Source organism: Macrotis lagotis, chromosome 1, assembly GCF_037893015.1.
Source record: "Macrotis lagotis isolate mMagLag1 chromosome 1, bilby.v1.9.chrom.fasta, whole genome shotgun sequence".
In the NCBI taxonomy this organism is placed as follows: Eukaryota; Metazoa; Chordata; class Mammalia; order Peramelemorphia; family Peramelidae; genus Macrotis; species Macrotis lagotis.
Genome location: NC_133658.1, coordinates 857,954,677 through 857,974,338, shown reverse-complemented (window position 1 = coordinate 857,974,338; position 19,662 = coordinate 857,954,677).

The following is a 19,662-nucleotide window of genomic DNA, read 5'->3' as shown; positions in this document are numbered from 1 at the left end:
AGGAGCTCTGGAATTTGGCTATCATATTCCTAGGGGCTTCATTTTGAAATCTCTTTTAGGAGGTGATCAGTAGATTCTTTGCATTTCCATCTTAGCCTCTGATTCTAAAATATTGGGGCAGTTTTCGTCCCAACTTGAAACATGATGCCCAGATTTTTTTTCATCATGGATTCAGGTACTCCAATAATTCTTAAATTATCTCTCCTATCTCCCAGGTCAGTTTTTTTTTCCAATGAAACATTTAACATTTTCTCTTCTTTTCATTCTTTTGACTTTGTTTCTTGATGTCTTGTGGAGTCATTAGTTTCTGGTTGTTCGGTTCTAATTTTTAAGGAATTATTTTACTCAGTGAGCCTTTGTATCTTTTTTTCCATTTGGTCCATTCTGCTTTTTAAGGAGTTCTTTTATCCAGTAAATTTTTGTGCCTCTTTTACCATTAGGCCTAGTCTGTGTGCTTCTTTTACCAAGCTGTTAATTATCATTTCATAATTTTCTTGCATTATTCTCATTTCCCAATTTTTCCTCTATATCTTTTTCATTAACCTTTTCCTAAATTATTGTTGACCTTGGATTCAATAAGCATTTCTCTTTAAGATTCTGGAAGTAGTTGTTTTCACATTGTTAGCATCTTCTAAGTTTGTGTCTTGGTTTTCCCTGACACTGTAGTAATTTTTTATAGCCATGTTCTTTTTTTTTTTGTTGTTTGCTCATTTTTTTCAGCTTATTTCTTTCACCTTGAACTTTTTGTTAATGTTACCTCAAAGAGCAGAGACAGGGCTAAGTTTCAGACTTTTTTGTGCTTCTGTTTTCCAAGCTAGTTCTCAGGGTCTGCTTCCAAGGTGGTATTATGTTAGAAGAGTTATGGTGTACTGGTCTTTACCTGGGAAGGAACTCTGGTCCCCTGTAGCCACGGGTGCTAGTACTCCTCTTGGCCCTAGTACTGTGATTAGGGCCCCTGCTCCTTTGGGACTAATCAAAAGCTCTCCTCTCTATATTTGCAATCCAGATTTGCTATCATTAGCAAATTTGCCACCATTAGAGTTGCCAATTGGTTCCACCTGCACCAAATATAAGTAAAGAAGCCTCTTTAATGTCTGTCTGACCAATTGTCTGATCCCCTTACTATCTCTCACCTGAGAGCTCCCCAAGCAGCTGTTGCTGCCATGGACACTTCCAAGATCCATTGGAGTCTTGCTCCTTCTAAACTCTGAGCCTGGTGTTAAAGACCTTTTTTTGCCAAATTTCTAAGTTGTTTGAGGCTGAAAAAATGTCTCCTTCTGATCTTTTGTTGATTACCCCCTCCAAAATTTTATTTGAGTCATTATTTTAAAGCTGTTTTTTAGGAGGAAAATGTTGGGAGAGCTCAACTGGGTCCTAGTCTGTATGTTGCTATTTTGACTCTACCCTCTGTATTCTTTTATAAAATTCAATTTTATTTATTTTTAGCTCTTAATTCTCTTCCTCCTCCCTCCTCCCTCATTACCATTAAACAAGAAAAATAAAATCCATTTTACATATATAGACTGTAGTCATGTGTACATATATACTTGACTATGCATGTAAAATAAATATATTTATACATAAACTTTGAAAAAATTATCAGCAAAGTAATGATCCATTACAATTTCAGACTTATGATTAAAATGCTATCTGCCGGGGGGGGGGGGGGGGGGGGGCGCTAGGTGGCACAGTGGAGAAAGCATTGTCCCTGGAGTCAGGAGTACCTGGGTTCAAATGCAGTCTCAGACACTTAATAATGACCTAGCTGTGTGGCCCTGGGCAAGCCACTTAACCCCATTTGCCTTGCAAAAACCTAAAAAAAAAAAAAAAAAAAGAGAGAGAGAAAACAAAATGCTATCTGCCTCCAGAGAAAGAATTGATGGTATCTGAATACAGAATGAGGCATACAAATTTTTACTTTCTTTCCTTTTTCCTTTTTCTTTTTTGGTTCAAATTTCCTTCCACAAATTGAGTAATATAGAAATATGTTTTACATAATTGCACATGCATAATCTACATCATATAATATAATCTATTGTTATATAAACTTTGCTCATGGTTCTGCTCACTTCATTTTCTACCAGTTCATACATGTCTTTCCAGATTTTCTGAAACCATTTCCTTTATTATTCTGTAAAGCACAATAGCATTTCATCAATTTCATATATCATATTTTATTCAGTCATTCCCCAATTACTAGGCACTTTCTCGGTATCCAACTCTTTGCCACCACCAAAAAAAAAAAAAAGAGCTTCTATAAATACATTTGGAGAAATTTGCAAATTTGTTCTTTTTCTCTTACTTAAGCTCTTTAGGGTGGAGCACTAGTAACATTATCAATACAATAACTCAAGAGTTATTTACAATTCAAAAGATTTTGAGCATAATTTGAAATTGTTCTACAGAATGGCTGGACCAGTTCACAACTCTACAAGCAATGCACTAAAGTATCTTCTTTCCCACAGTTCCTTTGACATTTGCCATTTCCCCATTTTTGTTGATTTTGCCAATCTGATGTGTGAGGTGGTATGACAAAGTTGTTTTAATGGACATTTCTTTAATTACTATAATTATAATTAAGAGAATTTTTCATTTGGCTATTGATAGTTTGCATTTCTTCTGAAAACTGTCTATTCACACTTTGACTATTTATAAATTGGGGATTGTTATAATGCGAGATGGTTCATATTCTTATAAATTTGACTCAGTTTTCTACATATCTTAGAAATTAGAACTTTCTTTATTAAGGAAACTTGCTACAAAATTTTTTCCTAGTATCATACTTTCTTTTACTTTTAGCTTCATTGGTTTTGTTTATGCAAAGCCTTTTAAATTTTACATAATCAAAATTGTTCATTGTATCTCCTGTGAACCTGTCTCTTGACTGATAATAAACTTTCTCCATGTCTAGATATGATAAATTGCTTCTTTGAAGTTCCTCTAATTTGCTTATGATATCATTTTGGATGTCAGTAATTTGGTTTTCTTCTTTCCTTTTTTAAAATTAAATGAGTCAATGATTTGTCTATTTTATTGTTTTTTTTCCCATAAAACCAGGATCTAATGGTTTTCTTACTTTCAATTTTATTTCTCCTTTCATATCCAATTTGGTGTTCACTTGGGGGTTTTAATTTGCTCATTTTCTAGGGTTTTTTTAGTTGAATACCCAATTCTCGATTTATTCTTTCTTTATTTTATTGTAAGCAATTAGAGATATAAACTTTCCTCTTTATATTGCTTTGGCTGCATCCCATAAATTTTGGTATGTTGTGTCATTGTTGTAATTTTCTTTAGTGACATTGATTGTTTATATGATTTGTTCTTTGACCCATTTATTATTTAGGATTAGATTATTTTTTCTTTTCTTTTTTTTTTTTAGGGTTTTGCAAGGCAATGGGGTTAAGTGGTTTGACAAGGCTACACAACTATGTAATTATTAAGTGTCTGAGGCCGGATTTGAACTCAGGTGCTCCTAACTCCAGGGCCAGTGCTCTATCCACTGTGCCACCTAGCCACCCCAGGATTAAATTATTTCATTTTCAATTAATTTTTAGTCTCTCCATTGAATGTAATTTTTATTACAGCATGTTCTGAAAAGGATGCATTATTTCTGCATTTCTTCATTTTGTTGTGATGTTCTAATTGTGTCCTAATGAATGGTCAATTTTTTGTATAGGTGCCATCTACAGGTGAGAAAAAGATACATTACTTCTGTTCCCATTCAATTTTCTCCAGTGATCTATCATATCTAACTTTTCCAGAATTTTATTCACCTCGTAAATTTTATTCACCTCTTATCTATTTATTGGCTAGATTTTATCTAATACTGAGAGAAAAGTACAGTACTTTTGCTTTGTCTGAGATCATGATTTAATACCCCTGCTGTTTTTTAGTTCAGTGGAAGTATAATATATTCTGCTCCAGTCTTTTACCTTTATTTTGTGTGTATTTCTCTGCCTCAAATGTGTTTTTGTACACAACATTTTATAGGACTCTACTTTTTAATCTACTTTGCTATCTGCTTCTGTTTTATGGGAGAGTTCATTCCATTCACTTCCACAATAGTTACTGTGTATTTCTTTTCCCTTGCTTTTTTTTATTTCAGCCAAAGCATAAAAGATTCTGCTTCAGCCTTTTACTTTTACTCTGTGTGTGTCTTTCTGCTTCAAATGTGTTTCTTGTAAATAAATTTACAAGAATTCTGTTTTGTTTTGTTTTTTAGGTTTTTGCAAGGCAGATGGGGTTCAGTGGCTTGCCCAAGGCCACACAGCTAGGTAATTATTAAGTGTCTGAGACTGGATTTGAACCCAGGTACTCCTGACTCCAAAGCCGGTGCTTTATCCACTATGCCACCTAGCTGCCCCTATCCTATCTTTTCTTACAGAATTATAATACCACAGTGGCTCATCAGGGTAGCCAGGAGGCACCTAGTACAGAGAGAGACGCATGGAGTCATATTGTCCTTTTCTAAGTTTGTACCTTGATCTTCCCTGTCACCATTGTAACTATAGTTAACTATAGTCAAGATCTTTTGTTGTTTTTGTTCATTTTTTTGGCATGTTTTGTTACTTGGTGTTTTTTATGTGAGAGTTGGACTTTGGTCCTGCCCTCTCTTAGCCTTTTTTATATTGGAACTAAGGATCTTTAATTAATGCTGGTTTTCACTGGGTTTCAGGGTCTAGCTGCTTGCTTACACTAGAGGTTAGGCTTCCCTTCTGTTTTACACTGAGGGTTGGGGGTCTGCCTGTTGGCCTCCCTTGGGTGTAGTGTTTAGCTATTGGCCCTGCCCCAAGCAATGAGGCCTTGATCCTGGGGTGCTATGAAAGCAAAATCTTTCTGCTATTTGACCCTAGGGGAAGGTGTTTCAGGTCATGTTGCTCTACAAGTGGGGTTCTGCTACTAGACTGCTTTGGAAATGGGGCTTCTCTGCTTCCAGGCCTTAGGTATGGGGTCTTGCTGTTGGTCAACCTCAAAGTGAGATCTCACCACTGGCTAGCAATAACATTAAGTCAAGTGAGGACTTGTGCTTGGGGTGGGATCAGTGGGGTGAGACCTTACTGAGCTGCACAGACTGGTAGCTTGCCTAGGGGCTAAAGACTTGCAGGAGGGTGGGGTCTTCTTGGTGGATTGTCCTAGGCTTAGAGTCTTGCTCCAGGACCCCTGCTGTTAGACTGGCTACTACTGCCTAGATACCCTCCTACCTCAATGAGACAGATCTTTCCTGCTATATTGGTAAGATGCTTCCTTGCTCCTAGATCAGTTCTGAGTGCTTTGTTTGGAGGGGAATTTGGGAGGACCACAGTGGGTGCTCTCCTCACTCTACCAGCTTTGCAATAGAAGTCATTGAATTAATTGTTCTTTGAATGTTAGGAAGAATTCACTTTCAGGTGGGGTAAATTTATGACCTGTTCTATGGCCTATTCTAAAGATTTTATTTATTTTGAGTTTTACAATTTTTCCCCTAATCTTACTTCCCTCCCCCTCCACAGAAGACAATTTGACAGTCTTTACATTGTTTCCATGGTATACATTGATCCAAATTGAGTGTGATGAGAGAGAAATCACATCCTTAAGGAAGAAAAAAGTATAAGAGATAGCAAGATCAGGCAATAAGATATCAGGGTTTTTTCCTAAATTAAAGGTAATAGTCCTTGGTCTTTGTGCAAAGGCCATAGTACTTTCTCTGGATACAGATGGTATTCTCCATTGCAGGAGGCCCCAAATTGTCCATGATTGTTGCACTAATGGAATGAGGAAGTCCATCAGGGTTGATCATCACCCCCATGTTGCCGTTAGGGTGTACATTGTTTTTCTGATTCTGGTCATCTCACTCAGCATCAGTTTATGCAAATCCCTCCAGGCTTCCATGAATTCCCATCCCTCCTGGTTTCTAATAGAACAATAGTGTTCCATGACATACATATACCACAGTTTGCTAAGCCATTCCCCAATTGTAGGATATTTACTTGATTTCCAATTCTTTGCCACTACAAACAGGGCTGCTATGAATATTTTTGTACAAGTGATGCTTTTGCCCTTTTTCATCATCTCTTCAGGATATTGACCCAGTAATGGTATTGCTGGATTAAAGGGTATGCACATTTTTGTTGCCCTTTGGGTATAATTCCAAATTGCTCTCCAGAAAGGTTGGATGAGTTCACAGCTCCACCAACAATGTATTTGTGTCCCAGAGTTCCCACAACCCTTCCAACAATGGTCATTGAGGTGTGAGGTGGTAGTTCAGAGAAGCTTTAATTTGCATTTCTCTAATAAGTAATGATTTAGAAGGGGCAGCTAGGTAGCACAGTGGATAGAACATCAGCCCTGGAGTCAGGAGCATCTGAGTTCAAATCCAACCTCAAATATTTAATAATTACCTAGCTGTGTGGCCTTGGGCAAGCCATTTAACTCTATTTGCCATGCAAAAACCTAAAAAAGAAAATAAGTAATGATTTAGGCCAATTTTTCATATGACTATGGATTGCTTTGATCTCCTCATCTGTAAATTGCCTTTGCATATCCTTTGACCATTTGTCAATGGGGAAATGGCATTTTTTTAAATATGACTCAATTCTCTGTATATTTTAGAAATGAGTCCTTTGTCAGAAACATTAGTTGTAAAGATTGTTTCCCAGTTTACTACATTTCTTTTGATCTTGGTTACAGTAGTTTTGTCTGTGCAAAATCTCTTTTTGTTAGGTTTTTGCTAGGCAATGGGATTAAGTGGCTTGCCCAAGGCCACACAGCTGGGTAATTATTAAGTGTCTGAGGCCAGATTTGAACTCAGGTACTCCTGACTCCAGGGCCTGTGCTCTATCCACTGTGCCACCTAGCCGCCCAGTGCAAAAGCTTTTTTAATTTAATGTAATCAAAATCATCTAGTTTGTTTTTAGTGATGTTCTCCATCTCTTCCTTAGTCATAAACTACTGCCCTTTCCATAGATCTGACAGGTAAACTAGTCCTTGATCTTCTAGTTTGCTTATAATATTGTTTTTTATGTCTAAATCCTGTATCCATTTGGATCTTATCTTGGTAAAGGGTGTGAGGTGTTGGTCTAATCTAAGTTTCTTCCAGCAGTTTTTAATCAAAGAGAGAGTTTTTATCCTAATAGCTGGACTCGTAGGGTTTGTCAAACAGCAGATTACTGTAATGGTTTCCTGCTATAGCACCTAGTCTATTCTACTGGTCCACCACTCTATTTCTTAGCCAATACCAGATAGTTTTGATGATTGATGCTTTATAATATAATTTTAGATCAGGTAGCGCTATGCTACCTTCTTTTGCACTTTTTTTCATTGAATCCCTGGAAATTCTTGACTTTTTATTTCTCCATATGAATTCTTTTTGTAGGTTTTTGCAAGGCAAATGGAGTTAAGTGGCTTGCCCAAGGCCACACAGCTAGGTAATTATTAAGTGTCTGAGACTGGATTTGAACCCAGGTACTTCTGACTCCAGGGCCGGTGCTTTATCCACTACACCACCTAGCCGCCCCCTCCATATGAATTTAATTACAACTTTTTCTAACCCATTAAAGTAATTTTTTGGAATTTTGATTGGTAGGGCACTAAACATGTAGTTTAGTTTTGGTAAAATTGTCATTTTTATTATATTAGCTCGACCTATCCATGAACAGTTGATGTTTGCCCAGTTATTTAAATCTGATTTAATTTGTGCAAGAAGTGTTTTGTAATTGTTTTCAAAAAGTTTCTGAGTCTGCCTTGGCAAATAGACTCCCAGGTATTTTATATTGTCTGAGGTTACTTTGAATGGGATTTCTCTTTCTGCGCTTCCTGCTGTATCTTGCTAGACATATATAGAAATGTTGAGGATTTATGAGCATTTATTTTATATCTTGCAACTTTGCTAAAATTGCTAATTGCTTCCAATAGTTTTTTGGATGATTTCTTGGGATTCTCCAGGTATACTATCATGTCATCTGCAAAGAGTGAAAGTTTTGTCTCTTCCTTCCCAATTCTAATTCCTTCAATTTTTTTTTCTTCTCTTATTGTTAAAGCTAACATTTCTAATACAATATTGAATAGTAGTGGTGATAATGAGAAGCCTTGTTTCACCCCTGACCTTACTGGGAATGCCTCTAGCCTCTCCCCATTGAATATAATACTTGTTGATGGTTTCAGATAGATACTGCTTATTATTCTAAGGAACAGTCCATTTATTCCTATACTCTCTAGTGTTTTTAGTAGGAATGGGTGCTATATTTTCTCAAAAGCTTTTTCAGCATCTATTGATATAATCATATAATTTCTGAAAGGTTTGTTGTTGATATAATTAATTATACTAACAGTTTTCCTAATATTGAACCAACCCTGCATTCCTGGGATAAATCCTACTTGGGCAAAATGTAGTATCCTAGTGATAACTTGTTGCGATTGTTTTGCTAATATTTTATTTAAGATTTTTGCATCTATATTCATCAGGGAGATAAGTCTATAATTTTCTTTCTCTGTTTTAACTCTTCCTGGTTTAGGTATCAGCACCATACTGGTGTCATAGAAAGAGTTAGGCAGTGTTCCGTCTTCCCCTATTTTTCCAAAGAGTTTATATAGATTTGGAACCAGCTGTTCCTTAAATGTTTGGCTATTCACTTGTGAATCCATCAGGTCCTGGAGATTTTTTTTCTTAGGGAATTCAATGATGGCTTGTTGAATTTCTTTTTCTGAGATAGGGTTGTTTAGTTATTTAATCTCCTCTTCCTTTAAGGTGGGCAACGTATATTTTTGTAAATATTTGTCCATTTCACTTAGATTGTCAAATTTATTTGCATAGAGTTGGGCAAAATAATTCTGAATTAATATAATTTCCTCTTCATTGGTGGGGAGTTCACCTTTTTCATTTGTGATACTAGCAATTTAGTTTTTTCTTTCTTTCTTTTAATTAAATTGATCAGAGGTTTATCAATTTTTATTGTTTTTTTCATAAAACCAACTCTTGGTTTTATTTATTAATTCAATAGTTGTTTTGATTTTGATTGTACTAATTTCTCCTTTAATTTTTAGAATTTCTAATTTGGTATTTAATTGGGGATTCTTAATTTGTTCTTTCTCTAATTTTTTAGTTGCATGTTTAATTCATTGATTTCTCTTTCTCTAATTTATTCATGTAAGCATTTAAAGATACAATATATCCCCTGACAGCCACTTTGAGTGAATCCCATAGGTTTTGATATGTTGTTTCATTATTGTCATTATCTAGGATGAAATAATTAATTATTTCTATAATTTGTTGTTTGATCTACTCATTCTTTAAAATGAGGTTATTCAGTTTCCAATTAGTTCTGGGTCTATATCTCCCTGGCCCAATATTGCATATGATTTTTATTGCATTGTGATCTGAGAAAGATGCATTCACTATTTCTGCCTTTTTGCAATTTATTATTAGGTTTTTATGTCCTAGTACATGGTCAATTTTTGTATAAGTACCATGTATTATAGAGAAAAAAAAGTATATTCCTTTCTATCCCAATTCGATTTCCTCCATAGGTCTATCATATCTAGGTTTTCTAACAATCTGTTTACCTCCTTAACTTCTTTCTTGTTTATTTTATGATTCGATTTATCTAAATCTGAGAGCGGGAGATTGAAGTCTCCCACTAGTAGAGTTTTACTATCTGTGTCTTCCTGTAGTTCTTTCAGCATCTCCACTAAGAATTTGGAATATATTCAGTACTGAAATCACTTTATTGTCTATGGTACCTTTTAGGAGGATATAGTTTCCTTCCTTATCTCTTTTAACACTATTTATTTTTGCAGCTGTTTTGTCTCAGATAAGGATTGCTGCCCCTGCTTTTTTCACTTCAGCTGAGGCAAAATATGTTTTGCTTCAACCTTTTACCTTTACTCTATGTGTATCTCTCTACTTCAAATGAGTTTCTTGTAAACAGCATATTGTAGGATTCTGGATTTTAATCCACTCTGCTATTTGCTTATGTTTTAAGGGAGAGTTCATCATTCAAAGTTATAATTATTAACTCTTTATTGCTCTCCATGCTATCTTCCCTCTGTTTTTCCCCCTTTATCCGTATCCCCTAGTATTTGGTTTCTGAATACCACCCCCTTCAGTGTGTTTGCCCTCCTATATCCACCCCTCCCCTTTCTTTCATTTTTCCCTTTTTTTCCTTTTCCTTTCCCTTCCTTCTGTTAGTTCCCCTTTTTCTCTCCCTCCCTGTCTCCAATCGCCAGCTACTCTTTTCCCCTTTAATACTTGAAAGGTAAGATGTTTTTTAAGTAAACTTAGTATGTGTGTGTGTGTAAATTAACTTTAAACCAAGTCTGATGAGAGGAAGATTCAGGTGTTTCTCATTGCCTCCCTTTTCCCCCTCTATTACCATAGGTCTTTTGTGCCTTCTTAATGTAATGAGATTTACCCCCATTCAGTCCCCTCCCTCCTCCCATCACCTTCCTCAGCTGACACCTCAGCTGATCAACTGTGGGGAACAGAGGCATAGGTGGAAGTGTTTTTTAAGGAGGAAGTGTTATTTTTTTTAATATTTATTTATTCTCTTTTTGTACAAATAATGTTTTTTATACATTAATAAAATATTCTTGTTTAAGAGTAAACAGAATACCCCCTACCCCCACAAAATATAGACTCGCTTGAGCGATAAAGTAAAGGGGAGAGAAAAAAATTAAAATTAAAAAAAATAATAGTAATAATTGTAGGTATGGCCAGGTGGCGCAATGGACGGAGCCCCATCCCTGGAGCCAGGAGCACCCAAGCCCATATCCGGCCCAATACACCCAACAATCAACCAGCTGTGTGACATGCAAGCCACCCCAACACCACTGCCCTGCAAAAACCAAAAAAAGAAAAAAAAGACCCAAAATAAAATAAAATAGTAATAATAGTAGGGGTGGCTGGGTGGCAGACAAAGCTTTGGTCCTTGAGCCAGGATCACCAGGGTCCAAATCCGGCCTCAGACACCCAACGATCACCCTGCTATGTAGCTCCAGGCAGGCCACCTAGCCCCATTGGCCCTGCAAGCCCCCCCCCAAATAATAATAATAAAAAATGTGCTTGAGTCTTTGTTCCAACACCAACAACTCTGTTGCTGGTGTATCACATTCTTTATGGTAAGTCCATCGCAAAACTTACTTCCATATTATTCCACTGTTGCCATTGCTTATCGCAACTCCCTCCTTTCGTATTTCTCCACTACCATGTACTATATTTTCTCTCTCCTTTCACTGACTCTGCTGTAGGGTATCTGAGTGGTGCAGCAGACAGATCTCTGGTCCTGGGGCCAAGAGGCCCTGAGCCCCCATACCACCCCTTAGACCTAGCATCCACCTGGCCCTATGGTCCTGGACAGGCCATCCAATCCAAGCCCCTTGCAAGAAGTAAAAAAGAAAATGTGTTATATCTGACCACTCTCCCCCCCATGGTCCATCCTCTCCTCCTTCATTCACATCCCCCACTTCCCCCATCCCTCCCCTCCTTCTTACTCCAGATGTCTATACCCCATTGAGTATATATGCTGTTTCCTCTCCTAGACACCTCTGATGGGAGTGAAGATTCCCTCATTCCCCTTTGCCTTCCTCCCTTCCATATCATTGCAACAGCTCATTGTAATAAAGAAAAAATTTATTATATGAGATATCTTGGCCTATTCCCCCACTCCTTTTTCTTTCTCCCATTACATTTCCCTTTTTTTCTATTGACTCCATTTTTACACCATATTTTATCTTCAAATTCAGCTTTCTCCTGTGCTTCATCTATAAAAGCTCCTTCTACCTCCTCTGTTAATTGAGAAGGTTTATATGAGTATTATCAGTGTCATTTTTCCATACAGGAATACATGCAGTTCATCCTCATTAAGTCCCTGGTATTTTCCCCTTCTCCTCCACTCTCTATGCTTCACCTGAGTCCTGTATCTGAAGATCAAACCTTCTGTTCATCTCTGGGCATCCCAACAGTAACATTTGAAATTCCCCTGGTTCATTGAAAGTCCATCTTTTTCCCTGGAAGAGGATATTCAGCCTTGCTGTGTAGTTGATTCTCAGCTGCATTCTAAGCAATTTTGCTTTCTGGTACATTATACTCCAAGCCCTCCGAGCTTCCAATGTAGTTGCTGCTAAGTCCTGTGTGACCCTGACTGCAGCTCCATGGTATTTGAACTGTGTCCTTCTGGCTGCTTATAATATTTTCTCTTTGACTTGGGAGTTCTGGAATTTGGCTATATTTGGGGGGATCTCTTTCTTGGGGGCATCAGTGGATTCTCTCCATTTCTATTTTGCCCTCTGCTTCTAGAATATCAGGGCAATTTTCCTGTAGTAATTCTTTGAAAATGATGTCAAGGCTGTTTTCCTGATCATGACTTTCAGGTATTCCAATAATTTTTAAATTATCTTTCCTAAGTCTGTTTTCCATATCAGTTGTTTTTTAAATGAGATGTTTCAAATTTTCTTCTAATTTTTCATTCTTTTGGTTTTGAACTATTGAGTTCTGATTTCTCATAAATTCATCAGTCTCCCTGAATTCTATTCTTTGTCTGAAGGATTTGTTCTCCTCAGAGAGTTTTCTTATCTCTTTTTCCATCTGGCCAATTTTGCTTTTTAAAGTATTCTTCTCCTCAATAACGTTTTGAACTGTTTTATCCATTTGACCTAAGCTGGTTTTTAGCATGCTATTTTCTTCAGCATTTTTTTTTGGATTTCCTTGACTAGGCTGCTGACTTCATTTTCATGTTTTTCCTGCATCTCTCTCATTTCTTTTCCCAGTTTTTCTTCCAACTCCCTCATTAGATTTTCAAAGTCCTTTTTGAGCTCTTTCATAGCCTGAGCCCAATTTCTGTTTTTCTTGGAGTCTTTAGATGCAGGAGCTTGTGCTTCTTCATCTTCAGACTGAGTATTTTGATCCTTCTTGGGCTCATTTGCAAAATATTTCTCAATGGTGTTTCTCTTATTTCTCTGCTTGCTCATTTTCCCAGCCTGAGCCTGGTTTTGGGGTGCTTCCTGAGCTTTTGGGACACTCCCACAAGGGTCTCTGTGTGTGAGTCTCTGTCTTCCCTCCTGGTCTGTGAATGACCATATGCTCCCCCCTCTGCCATGGGGCTGAGGGGGGGGGGCCTGCTGTTCTGTGTGGGCCTAGACTGCGATCAGGATCTGAATGTGGTCAGAGCCCCAGAATCCTATTGCAGGGGCAGAGCTCTGCAGTCTCTCTCTCTTCACTCCCCTCCCTAGGTTCAATGGGCTCATGCCCTGGGGGCTCCTGCTTACAGGCTCCACCTGCTTCTGTTTCCTGGATCTGGGCTGCCTTGGCCATGCTGCTGTTTGCTGTGTGCCCTGAGGGCTGGGCTTCACGTGCTCGCTCTAGCAGAGGTTCCCCTTGCTGTTCCCTCAATTTGTGCCCGGTACTCCCTGGGGCGTAGCTCAGGAGACTCCCCCGCTGTTGTGAGCTGCAGCTCCCAGTGTCCTGGGGCTGCCTCTGGAGGCTGAAGTTCTTTCGCTCTAGCGGGCCACCCCTCTGGCCGCGCCCCTCTGACCCCGGGGAGCAGAGCCTTTCTTCTCTTTTCCAGGTTACCTTGAGTAGGAGAACTGCCTCACTGGGTCCCTCTGTGGGTTCTGTCTCTTGAAACTTTCATTAGAGTTCTTAGTTTTGAAGTTTTATGAGAGAACTTCTAAGAGACTTTCCTCTCTTGTCGCCATCTTGGCTCTGCCCCCCAAGGAAGTGTTTTTAAAGCATTCTGAGTCATATAAAATCCTAAGTATACGTGACTTCTGGCTAGGTATATTCTCTCTAATAAAGTTATAATTCTTGAAAGTCATTAGAGTCTTTCTCCCAAGTAGGGTTATAGCCAGTTTCATACCATTGGGTAGCAGTCTCATAAATAAGTCATGAGTGTCCATCATTTCTGGCTAAGTATATTCTCTCTTATAGAGTTATAATTCTTAAAAGTTATGAGAATCTTTTCCCCATACTGGGATATAGCCAGTTTCATCTTATTGGATAGCAGGTGATTTTTCTTTACCCCCTTCTTTTTTTTTAACCTTTTCATGTGTCTCTTGAACCTCCTGTTTGATGTCCACATTTTCTATTTAACTCTGGTCTTTTCAACAGGAATTGTTGGAAGTCTCCCATTTTGTTTAACGTCCATCTTTTCCCCTGAAAGAGTAGGCTCAGCTTTGCCAGATAGTGTATTCTTGGCTGCATTCCAAGTTCCCTTGCTCTTTGGAATATCTCATTCCAGGTCCTTTGATCCCCCAATGTTGATGCACCCAGGTCCTCCATAATCCTTACTGTGGCTCCTTGGTATCTAAATTGTTTCTTTCTGGCTGCTTGTAGGATTTTCTCTTTTATTTGAAAGTTCTGGAATTTGGCCACAACATTCCTGTTTTCATTTTAGGATCTCTTTCCAGAGGGGAGCAATGTATTCTTTCAATAACTATTTTGTTCTCTGGTTCCAAGATATCAGGGCAATTTTCCATCATTAAATCCTGTAATAATAATAAGTCTAGGCTTTTTTCTCTTCAATGTTTTCAGGAAGACCTATTATTCTCAGGTTGTCCCTGCTTAATCTGTTCTTGAGGTCAGTATTTTTGCTGAGGTATTTTACATTTTCTTCTATTTTTTTCTGTCTTTTGGTTTTGTTTAACAGGCTCTTGCTATCTCATGAAGTCCTTAATTTCCACAGATTCCATTGGGTTTTTTTTTAGAGAAGAGTTTTCTTCATTTAACTTTTGCAACTCCTTTTCTAGTTGGTCAATTCTATTTTTGAAAGAGCTTTCCATTTGACCAATTGAGGTTTTGAGAGAATTATTTTCTTTTTGCATTTGCCCAATTGAGGATCTGAGAGAATTATTCTCATTTTGTATTTGTCCAATTGTATTTTCCAATGATTTATTTTCTTGTTGCAAGGTGTTAATCTTTTCTTGGGTTTCTTTTCCCAAATTTTCCAATTGATTTTTAAACTCCTTCCTTATTTCTTCAAGGAAGTCTTTCTGTGCTGGAGACCAGATCATATTCTCCTTGGAAATTCTAGGTCTCTCTGAGTTAGGGTCTTTTCCTTCCAAGAATTTTTCTATGTACCCTCCTTTTCACTGACCTTCTTTGCTTTACAAAGACCTTGAGCTGGGGAGGGGCTGGTTCACAGAGGTTTGGTGTTGGGATCCCTAGAGGCTTTACTCACTGAGTGTAATATCTCTAGCTCACCAAAGGGGGTGCTAGAGGATTTGTTCACTGAGTGTAATATCTCCAGCTGGCCAGTAGGGGTGCTGGTTGCTTTTTCTGGAGTGTCTGTGACCTTGGTTGAAGCCTTCTCCCTTGGCCTGGAGGGAGTGATTGAAGTTGTTAAATACTTTTGTCTTTGATCAATGGTGGGCTTTACCCTGGGGTGAGGTGACCACTCTCCCTATTGTCAGCTGAGGTGCTTCGGCTGGTGGGCCTTAGCCTGGGGCAGAGGTAATTTATAATTGTGTTTTTTCTGGGAAGAGGCTTCAGCCTAATGGAGGCTCCTTACCAGAGGAGCCCAGGGATGATGTGTGCAATTCTCCTGCACAGGAACTCTCCCTCTAGCCCTGCAGGCTCCAGAGGGTCAGCCCCACCACCTATGCCTCTGTTCCCCATAGTCGACTAGGCTCTAGCCCCTTGCTGATCAAGTCGGTCAGGTTCTCAGGCCCTTAGGCTCCCCGGGCTCCAGCCCCACCACTAATCAGGCTAATCCAAGGTTAATCCAGGCTCCCAGACTCTCCCAGTCCATGCTCCCAGCAGAGTCTGCCCTCCACCCAGACTCACCCATGATTGCAGAAGACAAATCCCAAGGTAGATGTTCTTTCTCCTGGCTTTTCTTTCTAAGTTTTGTTGATCAGATTTCTGTTGAGAGGTTTGTTTCATATCATATATGGGGGGAAGATCAAGAAATTATCACTGTGCCTGTCTTTTCTCCACTATCTTGACCCTAGAAGTATTAAATTAATGTTTTGTCTGTATTCCCAAAAGTCTGATGTGTCATCTCATTTTTGCCATTATTTTTAATGAAATTATTGCTTGATTCTGTGATTTGATTGGTTCTTTGGTCCACTCATTCTTTAGAATAATTCATGTAGATTCTTTTTATTTTTATTTTTTGCAAGACAATGGTGTTAAATCAAACAGGTAGGTAATTATTAAGTGTCTAAAGCTGGATATGAACTCAAGTCCTCCTGACTTCTGGTGCTCTATCCACTGAGCAACCTAGCTGCCCCAGTCATGTAGTTTCCAATTAATTTATAATCTTTGTTTCAAATGCTCTGTATCGAATATGATGTGTATTACATTATAGCCAGTAAAAGCTGTATTTAGTATTTCTACTTTTCTGCATTTTGGAGGTTTTGTGCTTTAATATATAGCAATTGTGTGTGTGTGTGTGTGTGTGTGTGTGTGTGTGTGTGTGAAATACCATGCACATCTGTAGGCACACTACTTTCTATTTCCATTCAATGTTCTCCAGGGGTCTTGCACATCTAACTTTTAAAAAATTATATTCAAAGCCTTCATTTCTCTTCTTTTTAAATTTTTTTTGGTTACATTTATCCAGGTCTAAGAAGAATAAACTGAGGATCCCTATATGGTACTTGTATAATCTATTGATCTTTGTTACACTTAACTTTTCCTTTAAGAACTGAAATGCTATGCCATTTGGTACAAATGTTTGTTTAATATTGAAATTAATTTATTGTCTATGGCATCTTTCAGAAAGAAATGAAAATTCTTTTTTCCTCTCTTTTAATTTGATCTATTGCTATTGCTTTGTCTGAAATCATGACTGTTACCCTTACTTTTTTTTGAACTTCAGCTGAAATAGTAGTTTTAGGTCTAGATCCTTACTTTTACTATGCGTACATTTGTTTCTTGTAAACAACATATTGTTCAATTCTGATTTCCATTGTATTCTGTTATCTGTTTCTATTTTATGGTTAAGATTGTTAATTGATATTTCCCTTTATTCTATTCTCCATACTTTTCCTTTTTGTTTTCTTTCTCTTTAAGAGTTTAAGACTATTTCTCTTAATTTGCACACTTCTTGTTCTCTACTATTCATTGAATCATTTTCTTCTTTATCATCTGTGAAAAGTATTTTTTATTCAACTATGAGTATATTTATTTTCTTTACTCTTTTGACCAGTTCAGTTGAGAGCAATGAATGTCTCACCACTTTCCCTCTCCCTCGCAACTTCTTCCTCCTCGAGGAATGGATTTCTACTTGCACATCTCATTTATGTGAAATAATTGTCCCTATTCTACCTCTCCCTTTATCTCCTAGGGAATTCCCCTTTCCATCTATTTTCATTCTTCTTTTAATATACTCAAAACACAACAGAATCAATCCCAGGACTTGATCTAATTAGACTTTGTCTAAGATTTCTGATAATGAAAAGAGCTCTGAGGGCATACATGTATCATCTCTCCATATAAGAATATAAACAGTTTAACCTTGTTTAGCCTCTAATAATTGTTCAATCTTGTTTACTTTTAAGTTTCTCTTGACTCTAATGTTTATATTCAGATTTGCTATTCAGATCTTTTTTAAAAAATTTATTTAGTTTTGAATTTTACAATTTTCCCCCTAATCTTGTTTCCCTCCCCCCGCCCTGACCCCAAGGAAGGCAATCTGATAGTCTTTACATTGTTTCCATGCTATACATTGAACTAAATTGGTTGTGTTGAGAGAGAATTCATATCCTTAAGGAAAAAATAAAGTATAAGAGATAGCAAAATTACATAATTAGATAACTTTTTTTAAAATTAGAGGTAATAGTCTTTGGTCTTTGTTCAAACTCCACAATTCTTTCTCTGGATACAAATGGCATTCTCCATTGCAGATACCCAAAAATTTTCTCTGTTGCACTGATGGAATGAGCAAGTCCTTCAAGGTTGATCATCACCCCTATGTTGCTGTTAGGGTATACAATGTTCTTCTGGTTCTGCTCATCTTGCCCAGCATCAGTTCATGCAAATCCTTCCAGGCTTCTCTGAATTCCCATACCTCCTGGTTTCTAATAGAATAATAGTGTTCCATAATGTACATATACCACAATTTGTTCAGCCATTCCTCAATTGATAGACATTCACTCAATTTCCAATTCTTTGCCACCACAAAACAGGGCTGCTATGAATATTTTTGTACAAGTGATGTTTTCACCCTTTTTCATGATCTTTTCAGGGTATAGACCCATTAGTGGTATTTCTGGATCAAAGAGTATGTACATTTTTATTTCCCTTTGGGCATAACTCCAAATTTCAGCTCTTTTTAAAAAATGACTATTTTGAAATCTTCCATTTGATTAAAAGTTCATTTTCCCCTAGTGAGAATGCATTCATTTCTGCTTGATAAATTATTCTTAGTTGTAAGCCTAACTCTTTTTGCCTTTTGGAATATCAAATTCCGAAGTCTCCACTCCTTTATACTAAGGATGGTTAAATCATGTGTGATCCTGACTATGGCTCATTAATACTGAATCCTTTCTTTTGCTTGCTTGAAGTATATATACACATACATACACACATTTAACTTGGGATTGACCTGATTTTCCCCTGATTTTGGCTATAATATTCCTTGGAATTTTCATTTTGAAGGTGACCAATGAACTCTTTCAATATCTACTTTGCTTTATGTTCTGAGAAGTCTGATGAAACTGCAAACAGGAATACCTTAGTTCCTATCCAGTCTCAGACAATTAACTATATGTGTGATCCTTGGCGTGTTATTTATCCGCTCTTGGCCTCAGTGCCCTTATCTGTAAAATGGAGATAATAATATCATCTACCTCCCAAGGTTGACTTGAGAATCAAATGAGAGAGTATATGTAAAAATATTTTGCAACTCATAAAGTGATATATAAAAAATTATTTCTAGCCCAGGACCTCATAGTCCCTAGCAATTCTTTCTGGGTTCCTTCCATTGGTTTAATTTCTCTTCAAGTGATTGACTAAGAGTAGTAGTAGTAAGTGTTCTCAGCTTTTGCAAGTCCTCAGAGATCATCTGTCATGTTGTTGCCTTGAGAAGGCAATCCATTTCCAATATGGTTAATGTGAGGTTGACAGATGGCTGCCTCATTACTTCTTGGCAGGGAGTCACCAACCACTACTTCTCATTTCTTCTTTCTCTGACTGTTACTTAGAGGGTCTCTTTTCTAATGCTATCTATCAGTCCACATCACTCAGTCAAATATAAATTCCTTGAGGACAAGGGATATTTTCACTCTATCTAGGAGGTTGAACAATACTTCCTTGCATCTGAAGTCAAGAAGACTTGGGTTTTATTCTTGCCACAGACATTTACTTGCTTTGTGATCCTGGGAAAGTCATCTCTGGATTTTAGTTTCAACAATAAGATGAGAGGGTTGTACTTGCTGAACCTTCTCTGTTGCTAGAAAAACTAATTTGCACTTTGTCCAATATAATTTTTGGTTCATACTGTTCAGATACACATCACAACACAGGTTACTTTATTCAAGTTATTATTATAAAGTTCCCAACTTTCTCCAGTACAGCCATCATTGAAGGGAGGGATCATTATGGAGAAGGGACCCATTTTCCTTATCCCTTCAAGCAATAATTGCCTATATTGGCTAACAGGTAAAGAAGTCTTACAAGTGGGAGCAGCCCCCAGACCACAGTTCCTGTTTCTTGTCTAGTCATCATCTGGGGAAGAAACACCTGAGGAG